Raw genomic sequence first — 6,649 nt, 5'->3', positions numbered from 1 at the left:
ACACACTCTGAACTTGTATTGCCAAGAAATACTTTTCAGTTTTGGAAGAGCAGGGAAAACATACCAAATAAGACTTTGATTAAACCGATGGAAAGGTTTGTGGACTTTTTTAAGGTTTATAAGGAATGTTCTGTATTTGTACTACTATACAGAAAAGGAAATAAAAGCACCTTTCAATGCCATATGAGTAAGGTAATGATTATTTTTGGTCTATAACTGAAGCTTCATTCATGTAAAATGTATTTTGTTCTGTTTAGCTATTTTTTGTCACTAATGAAATGTTACTGGTGGTTATATAGAAAGATTCTCCTTTGCTTAACTATAACTATAGCCCTGCAATTTGTAATAACGTATGTGATAATGTATGTATATAATAACCCCTTAGTCCCCCAATCTATAAAATATCATCTCTTTAATTAATTTTATGTATGGTCTTTTAGTGCTCCCCATATGAAGGCACAGAAACTTCTAATTTCGATGCCCCAGCATATTGTACTAGTATTAAATTTTGCTACAACATGCATTTGCACATGTTTTTTATGGGTTATGACCATGGGGACAGCTACAGACCCAGTTCCCTAAGCAGCATGCCATAACTTTTTGCTGGTGCTGTGCTTGAGCTGGAGAGTTCTCAAAAATAAATATGTTTAACCAGCTAACTTGTTTTCTTTTTCACCATCTTTTTTTCATTACCCCAGGTTCTATAAAAAAATCTGTATGAGCAATAATGACCAGGGAGGGAGCAGGAGTGGGTGGAATGCACAAGACTTGAGGCCCTGGACTAGGGGTAGGCAAACAGAAGGGGTATGTGCATAGCTCCCCCTACTGTTGCACCATAGGCATTTGTCTCTTCTGCTTACATCTAGTTCTGGCACTACATACAGCTTACTGCTACTATTTAGCAAAGACGCACCTCTGTGCATGGGTAATGAAACTGGCTAATATAAACTGAATGAGGACCCCAAAAACTCACAATGTGTTCATTTTAAGACATCTAAGCTCTTATAGCACACTGAGCTTGTGAGTGTCACAGACACCTCTAATAAATTCCAATATAAAGATGCTGAACCTTTAGGCTGGTCCAATAAGTTTGTATATAAAATATGGCATTTCTAGCCAAACTCTTTTTTATGCTTTAGTTACAGGTATCCTTTAATGTGGTGCTGCCTAAGGGCCTGAATATCACAGAGATTCAATATTGGCTTTTTAGTCTGTCTTATTCTTTTAATGATATTATATACTGCAGAGGATGAAATTCCCAAATTATTGGCAATTTTACATTGAGGAACATAATACTTAAATTGTTGCAATATTTGCCTGTGCAGTGTTTTAGCCCAAACTATCTAAACAAGATCATGTTACTGACCTATTGCCTATTGGTGAGATGTCCATCAGGTTTTTTTTAATCATTACACAACTTTTCCATTCTTTTGTTGCCCCTGTCCCAACCCTTGTGATATGTTGTCTTTGAACTATTTGCAATTAAATATACAGCTTAAATGGGTTGTAAATCATCCAGTTTTCTTTTTATTTACATTTTACACACTGTACCTACTTTTTTGGAAACAGGGTTGCAGAAAATTGCACCGGACCGGGCTGAATGTGTGTTTCTCTTCCTCCTGTCTTCTTTCTTCAGAATCCTGGGGTCGGCCCATGCGTAGTTGAGCAAAAAAGCAGGCTACTTACTCTACTGCGCTTGTGCAAAAACCGAGGCAGAAAGAAGGATCACTAGCTTGCAGCTATCCTGGCAGTTTTCTCCTAACAGGAGCACCAGCTGGGGTTTTCAGGTGATTACAATCACAGGGGGGGGGTGCCTAAATTTTTGACTGAGCCTTTCCTTCTCCTTTAAAATGACAATTTTCTATTTAGGATTACTCAATGGCACATACTACAAAAAAATTATGAAAATGGTTTACTTAGATGAAGCAGGGTTTTACGTATGAGTTGTTTTATGCAATATATTTTTATAGAGACCTACATTATTCAGGGGTATAGTTTTCCTATAGTATAGTTTGTGGTGGAGCAAACTCCCAATAAAAAAATAGAGTTAAAATAATACAAAATAAAAAATAGTTTTAGCAAGCAATAGTTGTTCTAATTATACAGTATATACCTGTGATATGTGAGTCTGTTACATTTTGCTTGATTTTGCTTGATGCATCTTACAGGTGTCAGATCACATGGTAGAAGAACCTGAAGGTAACACTGTTTGCAGGAGTGCATGTAAGGCAGAGATCCCCAACTTTTTTAACCATTAGCCGCATTCTAATGTAAAAAGGGTTGAGAGCAACACAAGCATAAAATAGTTCCTGGGTGTGACAAATAAGGGCTGTTATTGGCTATTTGGTAGACCTTATATTGACAGGCAGCCTATAGGAGGCTCTGTTTGTCAGTAAACCTGGTTTTTGTGCAACCAAAACTTGCTTCCAAGCTAGGACTTCAAAACCAAGCACCTGCTTTGATGCCACTGTGAGCAACATCCAAGGGGTTGGTGAGCAACACATCAGTTGGGGATCACTGATGTAAGGCAAGGAGAACCAGTGTTTAAGAAAGGGGTTAGCTATTGCTTGGTTTGCAGAATTGTAAAGTATTGTGAAAGTCTCCAGTAAGGTCCATTTGACTAGTTTCATGTGTCACATAGTGACACTAATTTGTGTGGCTGGTTCAGCACAGTGCATTTAGTCAAACTTAGGGCTTCTTTAATCTTAATGGGCTATTTGCGGTGGGCAGTGGTGTAAATAGGTACCCAAGGCCTTGAAACCAATTATAGGAACTTACTGCCCTAAAAATTACTATTTTTATTTTAATATAACATAAAGGACCACATTCAATTACATAAAAAAAGTATTTTATGGTTTTTCACATAAACACTTATGGCTGATGATTCAATTTGAAAAAAGAAAAATGTTCTTATTCAGGTCTAGTTTTTCCCATAGACTTCAATGGGCAAAACAGTGAGGTTTTCTTATTAAATTGCATCTGGCTATATGAGATAATTTGAAATTAAAGTAGGAGATAAGTTTTTCTCATCAAATAGAATCTGGTCCAAAACCTCTATCCATATCACCTGAACCCTGCAATTAGAAATGTGCAATGACCTATTCACAGTACAGTGCTTTTATTTTTTTGCCTTTGGAAAAGCTCTTATTCTTTATGCTCACATGATTCCTTCAGGTACTTAGGGCAGCTGTCACCTTGGTGGGGGGGAAAACAATCGTTTTTTGTAAAAAAAAACCCTTCCAGCACTAGGCCACCCGCTTGTGGATGGAGCTCCTGATGTAGTTTGTAGAGATTTTTCTCTGTGAAATTTTGCATTTTGCCGTTGGCAAATTTTTTTGCAAACTGCAGCAAAAATTTGATGCGACAAAAATTTGGCAAGCAAAGAAAAAGTTGCATCAAAAAAGTCACAGTTGAGTAAAAAAAATTGTGTGTATCAAAAAAAGTTGTGCACGTCAAAAGTCACACAGTAGCCACATTTCTTAAAATTTTCAGCCATGTTGGGGCACACGCATGTGCATAATGAGCAAGTGCCACAAATCATTCATTATACACATGCATGTGACATAAACTTGCAAGGCACATCCACTGCGCCTAGATAAGATGTGCATAATGAGCAAGTGGGATAACTCCCTCATTATGTACATGTGCACTATGGAGCTCCTTTCCTTGCTGGTGGCCTAGAACTGATAGGGCAATTCATTTTTTAACAGTGCAGGCTCTATTAGCTATTAGCTGGGGAAACAATTTCAGGGTGCCCTTTAAGCTTTGATGTTGATCCAGTACCTTGTAGAATGATTCTTTGGTCTTAAAAGCCTTTTTTTCAGTGGCACCTGTATGCTCTTACTTGTGGTTTATCTGATTTCAGAGGTTGAACACTTTCCTAAATAAGAAAGATGCTTTGTTGCATTTCTAACACCACAAGCCATATAATTTTCTAAATAATACTTTCCATAACTAGCAATAATCTGTTACTTAAGATATTAATTATAAATTATGATGACGCACATTTTCATTATCATTTTTTTTTTCTGTATCAGATCTGGGCTTAAGCAAGAAGCATGCCGATAAAGGGCAAAATATGGGGATTCACATTTTCCACTGACTCATTTCCTTCAGGGCTTTATTTTAGGTCAGGTAGCGTCAAACATTTTGTATGATTATATTATGGTGTGTAATATTTTCTGCTGTCACAGATGTTTCAAATAAATATATTTTCAGAAAAGCACCATTGATTTATTGATTTTTACTTTAGTAATAAGAGAGGCCGTTTGTGACACATGATTTTCAAAACAGGTAATGGTTTAACACAATTTGCTCTTTTCACAGCTATGCGTGGGCTTAGTCTAAATCAAATGTGGTTATTTTATCTAAAACATAAAAATTGATCAAACTTACTTAAGAGTTACTTAACAGTGGTGTTTTCTTTTCCTGCATACATACAAGGCCAATCTGCTGACTTGCACCTCTTGGTGCACACACCGAGCAGATTTAGTCTGCTCCGTGTGTGTTCTGACAGGCCTTAGGTATGTTTCTCAGTGTACCGAGAGCACAGAGCAGGAGTCAGTGTATCAACCTTTTCTCTGCCCACTTAGAAACATCTGTGACTCTGAAAAAGCCCCCAATTACTCCCCTCTTTTCTGCTGATTTACTGCAAACAATTCATGCTGCTATTAGTTACATGAGTTTAAGGACATTTATAGTATATACCTGTATATCTTATAAAAGTCACAATGCAAGTCTAATTAGTAAATTATTCAAATTCACATTACATAGCAGCTACAAGATCAGTTTAATTTGCTTCAGAATGTAATAATGAACCCTGTAGCATCATAACATATCATAACGGATGAACCCCTGAGCTTGCTTTTCTACAGCTGCCCAGGGAACACTGAGCATGTGCAGTGTCGCTGACAATGGGTCTATGATTTAGTGCTAGTTACAGTGCAAAAAAAACATGTAAGGCTTAGCCAATTCCTGTGCTTCAATAAAAAAAAGACATCTTCGATTTTACAAGCATGGACTGGAGTTTGTTTTTAGAGTACCTGCCATTCATAGACAAACAGTTTATCTGCCTCCCTATGCTGTAGGCTGAGGTACCTGAGGCCCTTCATTATATTGGTGTGTTACATTGTTCTTGTTGCTTTTAAGCAAATTACTAATTGACAGTGAAGTTGGGCTATTATGCTGTCTGAATGTAAATGGAATTGCTCTTGGTGACAATACAGATGCAGACATTATCAATTCATTACCATTAAAAAAAATATCTAATGGAATTTATCATTACATATAAAAAAAGAAAGGAAAGAAAAACCTTACTAAAAAGTTACTAATCTCATACAAAAGTAATTAGGAAAGTTTAACATTATATAAAGAAAAGAATGTATGATTCATGGAGTTTTGCTTGTGTGAAGTAAGGGAATAGAAACTCTACAAAATTACTTTTAAACAAGAGGAAAATATTAAATACAAGTGTAGAGAATGAAATTCAAATGAAATACAAGTGTGGAGAATGAAAACATACAATTACAGTTAACTCCATCCCCTTTGTAGGTATGATACATAGACAATTAGCAACATTGTCAATGAGAGGAAGGAAAGGGTATGGATCAAGGTAAGATACTCTCACAATATCCCAAGCCACTACCCATGGATTTTTTTTATACCCTAACCCTCGGAGGGGGAAAAAGGAGTTTAGATGCAAATGTACTGAGAAAAAGGTATAGATTAAGAAAAATAATGAAGGAAAACAAACTGAGCCCACAGTAATTAATCTCATCCCCACATGTCTAATTTTATGTTGTATATGTATTGAAATTGGTTTTACTTTTGCACCTACAACTTGGTTCTAGTGGATGTTAATAAATACAGCAGTTGTTTATACATTAAGAGATATTTTTATTTTAACAAAGGGAGGACAACTACAGACAAAGGATTCATTAATTTACCAATTACACATTGAGAAACAAGACTTCTATTAATTTACCCATTAAAGGTAGGTCATGCAAAAATAAACATTGCTCTCTAGTAGAATGGTTAAGAAGCTTTGCTCTTTCGAGCCATGGTTTCAAGGGCTGCTACTGATGCACTCTAACAGATTCAGATTTTGTTATTGTGAAGTCTGAATCAGTCAGGGCAGGACAGCTTTATGCACTACTGCATGTGTCCCAGTTCTTCCTGGCTGATTTGTACTATATTATTCTTCTAATAAGCATATGAGGGAGGAAGAGCCAGAACATGTGCAGTAATTCTAAGGGTGAAGACACACAGAGCTACTAGTAGCAGGTATTTGTCTTGTCTACTGAAATAGACAATGCTGATCCTTTACTGATAATTGTCTCTACATTTGTTTTAGAGGCAATTCTCAGTGTTGTCTATGGCAGGGTATTTTCTGGAGTAACCATTAAAAAGTAGCTGATACTAGTAGCTCTGTGTGTCTTCACCCTTACAGTCGCACTTAAATCCATGCTGTTCTGACTGCATTGAGACAAAAACAACCAATTGTTTAAAAACACTGCTTTACAGAAAAAAAACGGCTTAATTCTTTGAACTTGTTTATTATGTTTAGCCTGAATTATACATTAATTACATATTTATGCAGCTCAAAAGTAACATAAATTTATGTATATTATTATTCAGCTGCAATAACAAG

This window comes from Xenopus tropicalis, chromosome 3, assembly GCF_000004195.4.
Source record: "Xenopus tropicalis strain Nigerian chromosome 3, UCB_Xtro_10.0, whole genome shotgun sequence".
Lineage (NCBI taxonomy): Eukaryota > Metazoa > Chordata > Amphibia > Anura > Pipidae > Xenopus > Xenopus tropicalis.
Note: the sequence above shows the minus strand (reverse complement) of the source record.